Source organism: Triturus cristatus, chromosome 1_1, assembly GCF_964204655.1.
Source record: "Triturus cristatus chromosome 1_1, aTriCri1.1, whole genome shotgun sequence".
In the NCBI taxonomy this organism is placed as follows: Eukaryota; Metazoa; Chordata; class Amphibia; order Caudata; family Salamandridae; genus Triturus; species Triturus cristatus.
Window position 1 is genome coordinate 517,584,480 of NC_140579.1, and position 19,066 is coordinate 517,603,545.

Genomic DNA, 19,066 nt, shown 5'->3' on the forward strand with positions numbered 1-19,066 from the left:
CCTAAGACTTCAGACATCCTGGAATCAACTTAACCACAAGAAGAAGACGGGAACTTCAATGCTCTGCTGCACAGAGGACAGAAGGAAATCTCCCCTATGGTCAGGGAGTGACCATCTTGCTAACGCAAGCACCAACCAGCTATTCAACGTCTGCTTTGCCGCCACCTCCTGCCGGAGCCCGAGCCCAGAGCCCAGAGCCCGACAAGACCTGGACCTCCAGACCTCTCACAGCCCGATCCACAGTCCCTGCAAAGAAGGAACCCGTGGAGGCACCGAGACACGTGGAGCCTGCCATCTTGGAAGACCGACAACAAGCTGCAAGCGCAACGACAGAGGCTCCCTCCAAGTTGTGCTTTGGGTCCTGAGAAGCCCAACTACCGAGCAGCATCTGCACCAAAGGTGAGCCCTCCAGAATCTCCACGATCTGCGTGGGGCCCCTCTGCACTTTGCATCTCGACGCGCCTGCCCGGTCCCTGGCCCGTTGGCTAGTGGCCATTTTGGCAACCTAATTTGAAATCAACGACGCTGGTCTGGTTGCTCCAGACTGGCCCCAGCTGCTCTCCAAAGGAGCAGCCCCTCTGACCTTGCTGGTCAGAACAATCAGCTTACTTCTCTTTCCATGACTCCTGCCTTTGCCAAGGCTTGTTCGCTTCTTTCGAGTCGCCGACACCGCCGACAGCGAGAGCCTGCGTGGGCAGCTCGTGACTCGACTCCTGGACGTCGTCGACCTTCAGGGACCACGTGGCTGTGGAGACGAGCTACACCTAACCACCTGTTTGCACCCGACATCGCCTGGTACCTACCTGGTGCCACGCCGGTCACTGGCTAGTGACTGTGAACACTGTCCCCTCTGCTTTCAGGTCTTCTACAACTCCGATCCACCCTTGGACCCAACGCATCTCTTCTGGACCGACCGCCTGCAGCATCTTTGTCATCAGGCTCCATTGAATCGATAGAAGAAACCCGACGCACTTCGAGACCCATGCACCCGCTTCCTGTGGGTGAGGTAAAGCTGGCACTCCGGTGCCCAAGTGTAGAGAAACGTCTCTAGTGTCTGTGTTTTGAATCTTAAGATCGTAGTCCATCCAGAAGACCCTTTCTGCAGTAACTTTTAAACTTTTACGCACCCATTGAAAACCTATGGGAGCCCGCGTGTAACTTTCCTCACTGCACACGCGACCCGTGGACCTCCTGGTCACTAACTGAAGTTAGCTCCTTGTAGGCCCAGCGATTCTAGAGGCCCTAGGCCTTTTCCCTTTCCTGTTCGTGGTACTTATACCACTATTTTAGTATATGGTTTGAGTGGCCACCAGGGCCCATCCATATAAAGTGCAACTTCTGTATATTATAACGTTGTCTGATTTCTGCTCCTGTGCTCATAAAGAGTCTAGGGGATACTTTGAGTAATAAATACATATATATTTTGAATATATATCTGTGTGGTGTCCTTTCATTGGTATAAAGGGGGGTTACATTTGGTAAAACAGCCTGCTTTAACGAGTTTAGCCTCAAAGACTGCTTAGCCTACGCTACCACTAGGGCAGCTAGTCCGAAAAGGTTGACTTACAACCCCACCATAAGGGTTGCTTGGCATGGTACAAGGTGGTCACTTTAACTAGTGAACATCATATACCAGGCCAACTTCTCACAAAATGAGATTAAAATTCATTACGAAAAAACCAACATGATTTTTGGTCGGAAAAAGAAAAAACAATGCCCGTGGCACCTTAACAACCACCATCTGACCATCTCGAATAATTAAAAATATTTAGGATGTTGGCTAGACGACAACGGAGGTAACTTATTACATCTAAATTCATTAAAACCAAAACTTGCCTTATTGCAATTCACCTTCCGAACAATTTTTAAAAGCACAAAAAAGTTCTCCTTTGAATTCATAGTGAAAATAGTTACCGCCAAACTTGTTTCAACCCTGGTATATGGGACAGAGGCTTTCCTAGGGAAATTGGGTGCCTTCCTGAACAGCTCACAGAGTGCAGTTTTCAGATCTCTAGTCAAATTACCACATAACACATCACTAGTACAGATTAGGATGGAATTTGCATTAAGTGACCAACTAATCCTGCAGAAGGCCTGTATATCAAAGTACATGTACTCTGAACAAGTAGTAGAGCTAGGATCACTGAAAAATCTCATTTGGCTAGAAGTCTCATTTGCCATCAGCTCATGGCAATCAAATGTTTCAGCTCACGTCCTTTCTGACGCACAAGAGCTAACATGTACAGCAGAACTGTGGAAATTATAACAGCATTCACAGTTCAAAGCAGCCCTTAACAGAAAGGTAAAATTAAATCTTTTGAATAAGATCGGACCTTCACTAAAAGAGAACATGCTGCTCTGGTTCACATCAGTTATGTTCGAAGAGGGGCCCAAAATTACATGACGGAACTCTTTTCACCCCATTATAAAGTAAAATTCTGTCAACTCTTGATGGGCTAATTTTCATCATTAGACTACCTCCATGTGCAACTAAACCTGAAACCAAAATATGTCTACTATGTGGCCTGCCTCAGGAATCATTATAACACCTGCTCTGCATCTGTCCCACCCTCCTTGAGGATCGCAGAAGATTTCTTCGGCATCTACTGATTAATGAGGGGACACAAACATTTGTAAAAAATCTAAAAAAAACAGAGGCTGATGGCATATGTAAAAATCCAGGAAAATCTACAATTTTCCATTTAGAAAATGAGGGTTCTGTCCCACATGTCATCCAGAAATGTTCTGGAGGGTTTCTAGATCTCAGAGTAATTTTAACAATGAGGAGACGTATGATGTCTTAATACTCTGTTTGGCTCCATAGGAATATATTTTTTTGTTAAGAAAAGTACAGGTTGTCCAGCTATCAATATGATGAGGGACTTCATGTCCCAAAATACAGCACAAAAGAGATCGTCACATGAGGCTAAAAGACAATCCCATGTTAAAAAAATCAGATTTTTTGGTTACATCGCCTCCTCCTGCATGCCTACTCACGTGCCATAGACCTTGGATAAAACGCGCCCGAATCGACATACAATCAAGGTGCAAGGTGCGGGCACGTCGGGCCGCGGGGCGGGACCCTCGGATCCTGACACATGCTGGGCACGGATTCCGGCTCCGATACGGATTTTCTCACCTACCCCTCGGCTATGACCTGCAGACACAGGTTCAAATGATCATCTAATTTTACTGTGACCTGGAAGCTTAAAAGCGGGAACTTCCAGGCAAAAAACCATAGTACCAGACGGCTGTTTGATGAGGCAAGTTAGGTGACAATTGGGTTTTCGACCTTGATGAAGTAAGTCTTGCATGGAGTGTTCTGAGGATTGTTAGAATGCAGCCCCATAAAGAGGCAGTGAAACAGGATATTTTGGTATCCTTGAAAATCGCTCTTATTACAAACGGGGACAGGGGTGCGGTTTTATGTTTTAAGTGTATCTGAAGTGTTTTTGTGCTTCCATATGTACCTTATACTACATGTGGGGCCTGAATATTTTGCCTACCATTTCTGTTCGCACCACGGTAAGGAATGTGTGTGTGTGTATGTATGTGTATATGTGTGTATATATATATATATATATATATATATATATATCTATATCTATATAATTATTTATTTTTTATTTTATTTTTTTACATTCTCTGGTGTTTTCCATAGAGATGACATCTGTCTAAACTCTATCTAATATATTTATTCTTGGCTCAAGAGTGTGACTACAGGAAAGTTCCACCCTGAACAGACCATTAAGCACCTAGCTAAATAGTTGTAGGTATTTAATTTTGTCTGCTTTCTTCATTTTGATCACTGCATTGTTCTATGATATGCATGAGACTAACTTTTATATATGTCACCAAAGGCTAGAGTTAGTCTAGTCACCCTAATCACTCGTATGTTGTTAATTATTTTATGTCTTATAGTGCTACATATTTTAAACATTTTGAATAAAAGCGACCATCTCTCTGGTCGAATATTGTGCTAAGTTAAGTCAACTGTAACTCCGTGTTCACCTGTTTCGTGATTAACAACTTTTGCTGCTTTTTGTATTTATCTCATAGGTTATCACTAATTATTATACCAGTTGAGAGGTAGGTCCTCTGTTTATATCTAAGCCCACCCAGCACCTACTAATCACAGTATAGGGGTCATAGACACAGCCCTGACGAATGCCTAAGACCAATGGCTGATTAGAGGCAGAAACATATTGGCATAATTATTTATACAGTGATCCATACGTCTTTACACCTAAGTATGCCTCCTGTATTTACCCCTTGGTAATCTTTTAATCAACCAGGGATACAACCAAATTAAAGGATACTTTAGTGGATTATCCCATGGTTTTTTAAAGTCATAAATAGAACCTACATCATTGTCCTGAAAGAAGAAATATCTAAGAACTCCCTCAGAAAAGCCTTTATTCTGAGGTCGAGTCCGCCCTGGTAGTAACATCTTACCAAGAGGGGACAAGGTGGCAAATGATGAAGCATGACACATTACGTGAGTGAGCCATCCTCATCCGATTTTTGGAATTGCCTTGAATTTAGGTAACAAACAACTAGCAGCACGCAGATAACTCATTGGGTCTCTGGTACTAACCTGCGTACTTTCTGATTAAGTAAACCGCATTTCTCTGAGAGTATCCCGCCAATGTTTGTTTGGGACATGGACATTAGTTATCTGTTAAACAATGCTCAGCCACAGGCAATTTTCATACTTTTTTAAAATGCTTGGACATTGTGGACAAATTATTAAGGAAAAATCCAGTATTTTAAGAGCTGCAGCGTCTTAGGGCACATTTTTAGAGTCAACATTACAAAGTATGCAGCTAAGAAGTCTGTGATAGATACTTGTTTTACTTAGATCACAGGTTTTTATTAACGCACTACTAACACAAAAACATGCAAAGAAAATAGAAATAAATTGCTCGATCATATGGTTCAATTTTTAAAGATTTTGTTAGTTGTTTATTAATGTACTTAAATTACATGGCTGCAATTTGAAAAGTGCAATGACTATTGTGACATGTCTACCCCAAGTTTATCTGCAATGTTATCACTAAGAGAGAAAACTATCTGCTCCACATGGTATTCTTCATTTTTCTCATCATAAGTCTCTGCGCTCTAAAATATTTTTGAAACATGAATTGATTGAACCTGTATGATCGACAAGCTGGATTTTCGTTGATTCTTCTTTAATATAACATAGTTAAAATTATGTATTGACTCTTTGTTCAATTCTTTTATGGCACTTTGGAACTTTAATGGACTTGATTGTCTACATAAAGTATTATTGATTGATTGGTATTGTAAGAGGTTGTCACAACTAACCATTGCACGTGGGAATGTCATGAGTGAGATGCTTCTACACCTCACTCACATTGCCTTCCAGGGTTCAAATAATAATGAACAACTGAGAAGATGTTGAACCAGGAATTGGAATGAGAAACAACAGCTTAGTAGAGAACTCTCTTCTTAAACCAAGGAGTGTTGTGGACAACAAATGAAAACTAGCTACCACACGTCACAAGAAGAGAATTTTTTTTTGTTAATATTTCTTATCTGATATATTCTCACTATTTGCAAAGTGATGACGTTTTTCTATGACAATATGTTCACTGTGGTAGTGCACCTATTGCCCATTTGTAAATAGATACACTTGTTGATTTAATTCTCTTTACTTTATGAATGAGCATAGTAATTAATCACTGAATTGATCCATACAAAGGATAGCACACTGGACCTTTCATAGGAATGAAATACTGACCACACCTCATAGCTGGTAGTTCAAGGTAAGCCCTTGTAGGAGTAGGTTGTTACTTCACAGCATTCTCAATTTCAAGGCTTATGGACTAGAGTAAAGTCAGGATGCTTCTGTGCACATTTTAATGTTCTCTTTTAGTAGGCTGACTGTAATCATAGTCTCTGGATTTAATTGCCACAACATTCATAATAATACTATTTTCAGGGAAATCTGCTACTACGGACCTAAAAAGTCTTTCCACTGCATCAGCCAGAACATTTATTTAGGAAGAAAAAACGTCTCCGGTTCCATCAGCGAGATACAGAGCATGATGTAAATGAACAGAAAGCAATAATTGCTTGCTGTAATCCTAGTTCCCTTCCAGGGGAATCTTCATTACATTCACAAGCACTGCATTGTGAGGCCCTTTGTTATCTTGAGCACGTTTGCAAAATATATTACCCAGTAACGGTCACCACTTGGTAGTTATAGTTAGGATCAGATTTTCATGGGAAAAGCATTTTTTGGTTTGCTTATAAATATGGAGCTGTTTGATAAATCTTCACAAAATTTAAAAATGTTCTTCCACCTCAGGTCTATCTTGTATAGTTTCAGGATGATCTGTCAAGCTGGGGCTCAGAAAAAATGGAGGTTCCCCAAAAGTGTTTTTCCTAATGAACAGAATTACACCAAATTTGGCAAAATCCATTTACTGGCTTTGGAAAAATGAAGGTTAAAAATAATTGTTCATGTCACGGACAATCTGCGGATTCAACAGATCAAAAGATGTGATCTGATTGGTTGCCACCAAATCAAAAAAGATGTGGCGGTGCCATCTTGGGACTCGGGACTCAGTCTCCTCTCCTGATAAAAAGGAAAAATAGCATGTAGGGTAAGGGTAACTTGTTGGGCGGTCACAAAGGGATGCCCCAAGGGCCTAAAACATAACTAAAGAATAATAATTTACAGTAAATTTGCAGAGGATCAGCAGCAAAATAAAATTTTTAAAAAGTGCAGGCTCCCCTGCTGTAAATAAACAAAGCCCCCAGAGTGGGCCAGGTCTGAAGAGGGTGGCACAACCTATTTATTAGGGGAGGAGAGCTTCTCACTCTGAGCCTCCTTGAGACCTTGGGGACCCCATCACCTGGGGCTGATCTATAAATTAAAGGGCAGGGGGCATGCTGCACCCCTCCCTGAGCCTCTGTGAGGCCCCATAGACCCCTTCCCCTTGGGCCAATTAATCAATTGATTGGAGGAGCCCCTTAAGCGTCCTAGGGTCCCCGGCAATGGGGTCTCCAAGACTGATCTGTAAATTAAAGGGGAAGGGGCATATTGCCCCCTCCCTAAGCATTCATCAGGCCTCCATCACCCTTGGCCGATAACTAAGTAAAGGGGAGAGGGTTTTGCAGCCATCCTCCCCAAGCCACTGCATGGCCCTAGGGGCCCGGTCCCTGGGGCTGGCTCTTGGATGGTGTCCCAGAACGCCAACCCCAAGGAAAGTGTTGGTTCGAGGCATATGAGCTGCAGATTATACACTGTGCATAGATCGCCATCTGGTGTTGGGCCCGGATGTTTGCAGTTTGTTTTTCTTCTTGGACAGTCTTTGGAAGTCACAAGTTTGGTGACTCCTCCTTCGGTCCGTACTGTGCATGGGCTTCGGCTCCATCCTCAGATTGTTTTTTTCCGCCATCGGGCTCGGATGTAATACTTCATTCTCCGGCTTCGAACCTTTCCAGTTCGACCTTAGACGAAAAATCCTCGTCCATCGAGAATCTTTAGACGGAATCGACTTCTTCATCGCTCTCTTCGGCACTTCCTCGATTCCAGACATCGGCAGCGGCCTTCGGGCCTATCTCGACTCCGGTCTCGGCCGATAGAAAGGACTCCCTTCAAGAAGTGCCCAAAATGTGGGTCTAAATTTCCCCACACCGACCTCCATCAGGTGTGCAACCACTGCCTCTGTCCCGAACACGAGGCCCGAGACTGCCCTGCCTGCAAGTCTTTTCGATCGAAAAAGACTATTCGGGATCGACGAGCTCGACGCACCATGGCGCACTCATCGACCTCGGCTCCACCTGACATCTTCGGAGAAGACACGGGAGCTTCTGGACAGCAGCACACCGAGCAGGAGGAAGATGTCGTCAGCGCTTCCGAGGCCGACTACTCCGACGTGATCCCACCGGCGCAGAGGGTCGTGAGTACTCAACCCCCTCCCCCTCCCGCACCCATACGGAAAGAGACTCCGGTTACCCCTTCGCCTCCGGGCCTAGGGAAAGCCAAGCATACTGCTTCCATCACCCCACCTTCGGGCCCAGTGAAAAAGCATCACAAGTCTCCCGGCGGCTCGGGCTCGAGCCAGCCTCCTAGCGGCGCCGACCAACATTCTTCGGCGCCGAAGAAAACAAGTTCCGTTCCGAAGCCATCGGTGTCGAAACCTGGCCTCTCGGTGCCGACCAAACACGAATCCCTCGGCACTGACGCTTCCGTGTCGAAGCATGCATCGGCGCCGACCAAAAAATCGGACACCCAGCGAAAGCATGGCGCGGATAAACCGACGAAGCCTTCGGTTCCGAAAACGTCGGCAACGATGGACGAATCGGTGCCAGAGGAGCTTTTCGCACCGGATCCTCTTCAAAAGACTTTAACAAAGGATCCAAGGACTGGACATTTAATTTTGTCTGCCAAGAAAAGACTTTTGGACAAACCAACTCCTCCTCCACCACCAAAACGGAAGGACTCTGCCACATCCCCGTTCAGAGTACCCTCCCCACCACCTCCACCTCCTCCACCTCCTCCACCCCCTCCATCTCCGCCCCCACCTTCTCCACCCTTGCCTCATCGGTCTCCAACCCCGTCTCCAGACCCTGATGACCACGGAGATCCATTATATGACCCCACAAATGCCCCGCAGGACCCCACTCCTCCGGGAACACCTGACCCATGGGAGGATTATCACAATCCCGATGTCCCAGATGTGCCTCAGGATGATCTCTATCCATCCAGGCCGTCTCCACCAGAGGACTCCCTGGGGTTCCACCACCTCTTACAACGGGCGGCACATTACCATGGGGTGGAATTACACAGTGATCCAGTTGAGGAAGACTCCTTACTTGACACATTTGACATAGCAGATAAATCCACCGCTATATTAGCCATGCTTAAAGGGGTGACCAAGCATGCCACAGAGGTTTTCAAAGACCCCGTTAGAGCTAGGGTCTTAAACCCCAGAATAGAAAAGAAGTACAAGGCAGCCCCCACGGATCCTGTCTATATTAAAGGACCTGCGCCCCTAGACTCACTAGTGGTTTCCACAGCTAGGAAGCGCTCCAACTCTCAGTCATCTGGTGAGGCTCCACCACCTGATAAGGAGTCCAAGCTTTTAGATGCGTCAGGCAAACGCACCGCCTCGCAAGCTGCCAATATGTGGCGCATCGCCAACACGCAGGTGCTGTTGGCGCGGTACGATAGGGCGCACTATGATGAGCTGGAGGCTCTCATGCAGCATCTCCCGGAGAAATATAAGCATAAAGCTCATGAGCTAATACAAGAGGGAAAGATTATTACCAACACCTCTATTAAATGTGCACTTGACGCAGCAGACACGGCGTCCAGGGCTATAAACACCAGTGTCCTGCTTCGCCGTCACGCCTGGCTCAGGATTTCAGGCTTTAAACCAGAGGTCCGAGCATCTATATTAAACCATCCTTTTGACCAACAATACTTATTTGGCCCAAAAGTAGGCGAAGCCTTGGAAAAAATGAAGAAGGATACGGATACAGCGAAGTCTATGGGAGCCCTGCAATCACAAACCCCTAGACGCTCCTTTCGCCGTTCCTCCTTTCGAGGCTCTGGCAGAGGTTACTCTTCCGATAACGCCTCCACTTCCTACAAGTCCCCTCCTCAAAATACCTTCTCAAAGGGCTTCCAAAGAGGTGGATATCATGGAAACAATAATAAAGGCAGGGGCAAAACCAACACTGCCCGTTCTGCCACACCGCCCACGCAATGACTTTCCCCCGCTCCCCCCAGACCATTCCACTCCGGTCGGGGGCAGACTACAAAACTTCCTTCAAACCTGGGAGGCCATAACATCAGACAAATGGGTAACCCAAATTATTCGGTCAGGGTACTGTCTCGAACTAACTTCTACCCCCCCAAATATTCCACCCAGACACCGTGCGATGTCACAAGAACATACCACACTTCTGAAACAAGAGGTACTCTCCCTCCTGCAAAAACACGCGATAGAGCAGGTACCCGTCGATCAGCAAAATCTAGGGATCTACTCTCTGTACTTTCTCATACCGAAGAAAGACGAGACCTTACGGCCCATTCTAGACCTCCGGCCTCTAAATGCATACATCCATTCAGACCATTTTCATATGGTAACTCTTCAGCAAGTTCTCCCACTCCTCCGTCAGGGCGACTTTCTCACTACACTGGACCTGAAAGACGCATACTTTCATATCCCAATACACCCTGCTCACAGAAAGTACCTCCGATTTGTGGTGGACGGCCAACATTATCAGTTCAAGGTTCTCCCCTTCGGGGTCACAACCACACCACGGGTGTTTACCAAATGCCTGGCAGTAGTGGCAGCACACCTCCGAAGACAAAACATTCACGTCTTCCCCTACCTGGACGACTGGCTCATAAAAGCCGCGTCCTACCACCAGTGCGTACAGAATACAAACACTACCATACAGCTACTCCACCAGCTAGGCTTTACGGTGAATCACCAAAAGTCCCACTTAATACCGTCTCACACAAAGCAATACCTCGGTGCCACTACAGACACCTCAAAAGCTATAGCCTATCCCAAATCAGCCAGAATCGCAAGCATGCAAGCCCTTCGCCAAAAGTTCCTTCTTCAGCACTCTCTCCCAGCAAGAGTGTTCATGAAACTAATAGGGATGATGGCGTCTTGTATTTTCATAGTGCCTCATGCAAGACTTCACATGTGTCCACTCCAAGAGTGCCTAGCAAACCAGTGGAACCAGGCCCAGGGTCAGCTGACGGATCTGGTGTTGGTGGATGGCCGCACCCATCGATCTCTGCAGTGGTGGAACACCACAAACCTTTCCAAAGGGCGACCGTTCCTGGACCCGGTTCCTCAGGTGATTCTAACAACGGACGCATCACTCTCCGGCTGGGGAGCGCATCTATTACACCTCACAGTGCAAGGTCTATGGATGCCACAACAGAGATTACTCCACATCAACCATCTGGAGTTATTGGCGATCTTTCTAGCCCTGAAATCGTTTCAGAAACAAATTTCAGCCAAGGCGGTCCTAATTCGCACAGACAATATAACTGCAATGTATTATATTCAAAAACAGGGGGGGACACACACTCCCCAGCTCTCCCGCTTAGCACAGAGCATATGGAGATGGGCAATTCCACAAAAAATCTTTCTCCTGGCACAACACGTCCCAGACGTACAAAACACCATGGCAGATCTGCTCAGCAGACAAACGCAGCACATGCACGAATGGGAACTGCATCCACAAGTTCTTCACCCATTCTTCCACAAGTGGGGGCATCCTCAGATAGACCTCTTCGCCACCCACGAAAACAAAAAATGCCCAAGCTTCGCCGCCAGATACCCACACCCACTGTCCAAAGTCAATTCAATATGGATGAACTGGTCAGGCAAATTTGCATACGCCTTTCCACCTCTCCCACTAATTCCATTAGTGGTAAGGAAGCTACAACAGCACTTCCTCACACTCATTCTGGTAGCTCCAACATGGGCCAGGCAGCCGTGGTACACCACACTACTACAGCTCTCAGTGGTCCCACACCAAAAGCTGCACCTGTCCCCATGCCTCCTAACCCAGAATCATGGAGAAATCAGGCACCCTGACCCAGCTCAGCTCAACCTAGCGATCTGGCTCCTGAAATCTTAGAATTTGGGTACCGTAACCTTCCTCCTGATTGCATGAACATTATCAAGGAAGCCAGACGTCCTACCACTCGAGCATGCTATGCCGCAAAGTGGAAGAGATTTGTTGTTTACTGCCGTAACAATACAATCGACCCCTTAGACGCATCCATACAGCACATCATATGCTATCTGCTCCATCTTCAAAGGTGTAACCTGGCATATTCATCCATACGTCTACACCTAGCAGCAATTGCTGCTTACCTACAAAACAGACAGCATTTATCACTGTTCAGAGTGCCTGCTATTAAAGCCTTTATGGAAGGCCTTAAAAGAGTAATTCCACCCAGGGCACCACCTTCCCCTGTATGGAATCTAAACGTAGTTCTTACAAGGCTAATGGGTCTGCCTTTCGAACCAATGCATAAATGTGAGCTACAGTTCCTCACTTGGAAAACAGCTTTCCTCGTAGCTATCACTTCCCTTAGAAGGGTCAGTGAGATACAAGCGTTCACTATACAAGAACCCTTTTTACAGATACATCACAGCAAAGTGATACTTCACACAAATCCCAAATTTCTGCCCAAGGTTATTTCCCCCTTCCATCTTAATCAATCGGTGGAATTACCGGTTTTTTTCTCGCAACCCCAATCTGTTGCGGAAAGGGCTCTATATACACTTGATGTTAAGAGGGCTTTGCTGTATTACATACAAAGAACGCAACCCTTCAGAAAGACTAAACAGTTGTTTGTCTCCTTCTCTCCACCGCATAAAGGCAACCCCATCTCAAAATCAGGGATAGCTAGGTGGATTGTAAAGTGCATACAAATTTGCTATCACAAAGCAAAAAGAACATTATCTGTTCCACCTAAAGCCCACTCTACAAGAAAGATAGGGGCTTCTATGGCTTTTCTAGGGAACATACCCTTAGATGACACCTGCTGTGTAGATGTGCACTCCAAATAACAAACTAGTGTGGGCCAGGCTGAACTAAAGACACTGTTTCAAACTACTGCAACGGATACCGGTGGTCGCCGCTAGGGTTGGGTACTGCTATATAATCTATGCACAGTGTATAATCTGCAGCTCATATGCCTCGAACGGAATATGCTACTTAACAGTATGCATCTGTTCTTGGCATGTAGAGCTGCAGATCTATACACGCCCACCCGCCTCCCCGGCTACCTGTATCCGTTCCAGTCTATCTTATTTAGATACAACACACATGGGTTTCTTAGTATTATCACTACGCTCCATCTTTTCCCTGCTGGCGAAAAACAATCTGAGGATGGAGCCGAAGCCCATGCGCAGTACGGACCGAAGGAGGAGTCACCAAACTCGTCACTTCCAAAGACTATCCAAGAAGAAAAACAAACTGCAAACATCCGGGCCCAACACCAGATGGCGATCTATGCACAGTGTATAGATCTGCAGCTCTACATGCCAAGAAACGATGCATACTGGTAAGTAGCATATTCCTTTTGCTGCACACACGAGTGCTGGTAGGGAAGTCTGTGTTCCCAGCCATCAGCAGCAGAAAGCTGCTCCCAACCGCTGGGAGCATAAATGCTTCTCCCTGTCCGTGCTTTTGCAAGCAGGGAGACACAGAATTGCTCCCGCCCATGTGAGGGGCAACAGAAAAGCTGCTCCCGCAGGGCGGGAGCTGTGCTGGCTTCTGCTAGCACCCAAATAGGTGCAGGCAGGAGAGCCAAATGGGCAGCAGAGGTCATAGGTCCTCCCCTTTTAACCCCCAACATGTTGTGGGATACCCTGGTAAACACTGGGGCAATCCACTGAAGTTTCGTTTTTAATAGATGCAGCAGTACCCCACCAACATTAAAAATAAACATTAAGTCTCCTGGGTCATTAAATGCATGACCCTAGGAGAGCTTGCCATATTTTGCACTCCAAGGAGGAGTTGTATACTCCTAGGAGTACTGGGCCCTCTTGTGGTTGTTTGTATGGCTGCGTATTCCAGCCTGAAAAATGTTGAAAGAAAGACTTAGACATTATTTGAATGCTTTCATTACAGTCCTTTTATTATACATTGCAATGCGTAATTTCATGAAATGTATTGATTATAATTATTGGTAATTATTTTGACAAAGACAATAGGTCTGCTTTTTTTTTTATATTTATATACTGGCTCCTTGATAAAGCCAATAGGCCCACTTTTTATATTTTGGTGATCTAACCCTTTGAGAAAGGTCTGCCTTACTTAAAATGACCACCTTAATACAGTTAAAGAACAAGGACTCCTCAAGGAGTGGTTTAACAAAGATTCACTCAGTTAGTGGATTGGTAAAAATCATATCTAACCCAACTTTTCAATGCATCATACATTCAATTATATTCATAGTTCAACTAAATGGATTTGGCTAGGCATACTGTAAGTACATAAACATACGCATTTATTTTACAAGAATCCAAATCTCTTTATGGGTCTGAAAACACTATCAGCCAACTGTCACAAAGATCTCTGTGATTTCTTTAAGTCAAAGTTGTCACCCTTGACAGCATGGTGACCAGTCAACATAAACAGGGTTATTTACCAAAACCCTCTCGGAGTCCTGTTCCTTGTAGTAGGGTTATGAGTTGACTCAAAAGAGCATGTAGTGGTCAATGCAGCAGTGTTTTGGTTTCAAGGCATCTAAGAAGTACTTGAGACCATCCGCAAGACAACGTGTCCGACTATATTCCTATTAAAGACTCCTTAATGAAGCCTATCCTAAAGGACAGGAATGAAACAAAGAATCAATGCTAACTTCAATAACTTAAGATAAAAGTACCATAATGATATTACATTCAAAATTAAATTTGGAGTACACCTCTGGTATAAACAAGTTTTCCTGGTACACCCCATGTAGAATGCTCAGATCTACTGGAGCCAAGCTAGTGAAAATTCCTTGCATAAAAAAGGCTAACTGGGGAGGAAGGAGCTTTACTTACGGGGCCGCTAAAATCTGGAATGAACTTCCTTTCATGCTGAGAAATGCGTCAGATCTCAGCTCCTTCAGGAAGAATCTCAAAACTTGGTTTTTCTCTCAGTTCTAATTTCCCACGCTAGCGCAGGCTGTCGGTGTTTAGCGCCAGGACACCGCAAGGTAATCGTGCACTCTATAAACTTTAATAACATAACATAACATGTGAAATGCCACACACCAAAAGAACCATTCTAAAAAACCTTACTAACATTTGTGCTACCAATAGCAATCCATAGAGTGTGAGAGAGGCACCGTGCTAGCTCCTTATATACACACACCCCATTAAAAGATATATTTCTGCTTACTTCTCACAGCAGTGTCAATCCGAAAGAAGAAAATCCAGTGTTAAATACCATAGCACTGTGTCATAATATACATTCTATGTTGAAACCTGAATCAGAGAAAAGGGACTTATTAGACTACAACCAGATCCTATAAACTCACCGTGGTCTAGTTACCCAAATAGTTACTTACTTACAAAATCCAGAGTTGTATCACAAATTATTAAAGTGGGAGAAGCTACAGAAAATCTATTAGCGATAATGCATTGAACGAATGGGTGAAAGGTAAACCCTCAGCATGGGATCATTACCTTGGTAACACTGGGCAGTTGTCATGCCTAATTAATGGAGATCCTCTGTACCAAATCAATTCATTAGGATAAGGGCAAGCAACTCTAACTTAATTAAACAGTGTAGGTGGCGATACCGGTGACATCACATAGTCAGCTATAGACAAAACCCCATGCTTTGCAGCCGGGGTTGGACCCCAACCCACACCGCACATGGCCAAAGACCATGTGCAGTGCTAGTGGCGGGTTGAGCGCAGGGCATGGTTATAGTCCAGACTGATGCCGTGCACAGTAATTGACATCTCACTTTATGTTAAAAAACATAGAAGTTCACTGAAAAAAGTGATGTTATAGTTAGGAATTGTCATAATAAACAACAAAGTAACAATAAATCGTGATCTCACCATGCAGTGCTAACTACCTCCAATATTACATCACTCATGACCTGTTCAATGAAATCATTGATAAAATCACTGCAACATCTGAAATGACATAATTGATAACCGCACTGTGCATGGCAGGGGTGTGAGTTATAGTTACGTAAGGTTGTGAGTTTTAGTTACATGAGATAACTATAACTGGTGAATTTCAATGGGCTTTTTTAGTTTCAAAACGGTCTGTTTAAACTGACATTTTTCACCTAACTGTAATGTCACTTTAACCTTTGTTTTTTTCAGTGAATACCTTTATATTCTATTCTTGTGAAATGCTAATTTTTAAAAGGAAAGTATTTTAACAGCTTATGAAAAGGTTATATAATTAAAAACTATTTTCTTTGAAAATTCTTCACTTTTACGTTCAGAAAGAGTGATTGCAAATAACATAGTGACAAGAAAACGCTTTCACCAACTTTTTTTAAAGGAATGGTGAAAAGAAATAGGGACCATGTACCCTAAAAGAATTTGCCTTTATGGTGCATCATAATACCATTATCCCATCAGGCCATATGTAGTAAGGAACCTGTTTTTCATTAAAGATAAAGTTGTGATGAGAACACAACCCAGTTTCGCCCTAGAGGTATATCTGATTTTCAAGTCAACCAACTTATTTATCATTCAGCCTTCTTCTCCAGCTGAAAGGGCTTTAAATTCTTTGGGCATTAAGAGAGTGACAGGCTGCTGTCACTACCACTAATAGGGTCTGATGGGGTATTGGTATTATGCTGCACCTTAAAGGCGCGTACTGAGGTTTGTGGCCTTCACAGGAGAGATAACTCAAATCTTTTTAGATGGACATGAGGCCTACTGTTTCAGTGAATGCTTAAGGAAGTGTGGACAATTTAGAACACCCTTACCTATTGACTGACAGGGGCATTCAGGACTCTGATGCTTTAGATGTGGAACAAAGGCTGAGGCATTATATGGTAAAACTGGACCTTGCTTCAGTACTAAACGTTGAGTTACAGATCAGACCGTTAAAATTGGCCCTTAAAGACCAGTGGTGCAAGTTCTTTGGCTTTAGGTGGACAAGTTGTCCCTCTCTCAGACTGCAGTTGACTCTCTTCCTTGGTCATGTTGATCAAGCAGTCTCTAGAAAGGTGTTCCCTTTGATTAAGACACTCTATCACAAACCATTGTGACAGATGCTACCCTGTTAGGTTGAGGAGCCCACATGGATCGGATTCAAGACCAGAGAATTTGGTAGGAGAAAAAGAAGGCTTACCACATCAACCTGCTGAAAACAGATGAACTATCTGCGGTAAAAGATGTCGCTCGTGGCTTATTGCATTGATTCAAATCCAGCAACCTCTACCGGCGATGTGAGAGTCTGACACCTGGGATTATTCTTTAGACGAGGAATCTGCAGGTAGAGAGAGTGCCCACCAGAAAGATTGTTACCACAGGTAAGTAACTTTTTTTCCAGCCATTGTTTTAAGAAGTTTGTGCATGCATTTACTTCAAGATTACAAATTCCATCAGCAATCAACAAAGTATGAAACAGAGTGAAGGTGATCGTAATCACTCCACAGTGGCCGCAGCAGTGATGGTACACTGATCTGCTATGTCAGAAAGATCGTACAAGAAACTGCTGTGCAGACCAGCTCTCCTGTTCAAGTTCAGGGGCCAAATTGTACATCTCATCTTCCATCATTGAACTTGAAAGCTTGGCTCTTAACTGCCAGTAATATGAACATTTGTATCATCTGTAAGATTTCATGAACATTTTGAAAGGATCAATACATCTATCCACCTGAAAATGTTATTCTTTCAGATGAAGGGGTTCTGCATCTGGTGTGTCCAGAAGAACAGTGTTCCAACTAGATGTCACGAGCGAGGATGCAGTTTTCTTCAATGAAGGAACATCTGGAAGCCATTAATGCTTACACAAGATGTTCTTCACAAACCTCTTTTTTCAAAATCACATTTGTAATTTTTTTTTAGCAGAAATTTAGACAGCCTCCCAAGCCATCAGGGAGACCTCCTTCTTGGCAGCTATAATGTTGACCTTTCTAAATTAATGTACCCCCTTCTCCCATTTGAGCCTGTCAATAATGCATATCTTCAGGAAGGCTGCTTTTCCACTGGCCATAACTTCATTTTTTTTTTTTTTTTTAAACAGACTTTTATTGAGTTGCAAAACATAATACAGTCAATCCCCTCACCCGTTACCCAGCCCTCCAACCAAGTCAATGTGTAGGGTAGTAACCAGTCCACCAAACTAACCACAGCGGTACAGCAGTCACCCACTGGCCATAACTTCATAACGTCTGCCCGCAGTATTAAATAATTCAGGCCCTATGTAGTTGGTCTGATCTGTAACTCAATGTTTAGTACTGTAGCAGGGTCCAGTTTTACCATAGAATGACTCAACCATTTTACCACATCTGAAGCATGAAAGTCCTGAATGTCCCTGTCAGTCAATAGGTAAGGGTGTGCTAAATTGTCCATACTGTCTTAAGCATTCACTGAAACAGTAGGACTCATGCTCATCTAAAAAGATTAGAATTATCACTCCTGTGAAGGCCACGAATCTCAATTCACTGCTTTTCTGATAAACAAGTCACCAAGCCCCCGCTCTCCACCCCTGTCCTCTGTGTGTACATCTTTCTGAACATCGAGAAAATGTTGCAATAACAGGATGCATCTGTCATCTAGAAGAACAAGATGGGGTAAGAGTAGGGGTGGGGGCTAACTGTAACTTTCCACAGCTTCCCAGCTTCTTAGGAAACTAAGAAAGCGAAGTTGCTTAAAATGACCAATAACCTGTCAATGCACTATGCACCTTATAAGGAGCTTCCGAGAAGCGACGCAAATTGTTTTTAATAAAATGTTAAACTTTTGTTATGTTCTGCGGTCAAACACCTGCTAAAGTTAGATTTTGCGGTCAACAGCTCCTCATTAAAGGTGTATAAAAGGGCTGGTCACTAACTTACTCGTTGACCACTTCTCACAGTGTATTTCACGATTTGAGGTTTTTCCATCTTGCTGATTTATTTAGCATTTTTATAAGGTTTTACTGCTTCATTGTACTTTGATATTCAATTTCTCTCTATCTTTCTTTTCTTTGAATTGCTGTGATTTTAAACTTGCCAAGATTGCATGTTTTTACTCTTGATCTGTTGACACCTGATATCTGTTAGATTGTATGGTGTTATTTTTGATTAATGATGTGTCTTTGATACTTATTGTTCATTTGTTTAAATAAATAGTGTCATCCCTGACTTGATTCCTGCATTTTCAAACATGTATCTTGTTAATTCAGATAGCACATCTCCGTGCCAGTTTTTGTGGAAAAGACCACTCTCCAACAGTTGGCAACCACGAAGGGACGCGCAGAAGGGGCCCGATTCACAAAAGTAATCTCAGACTAAATTCTAACTTAACGACTTTCAGTATTCACAAATGAATACCGAAAGTTGGAAAGTTAGGATTTTGTCTCAGTTAAAC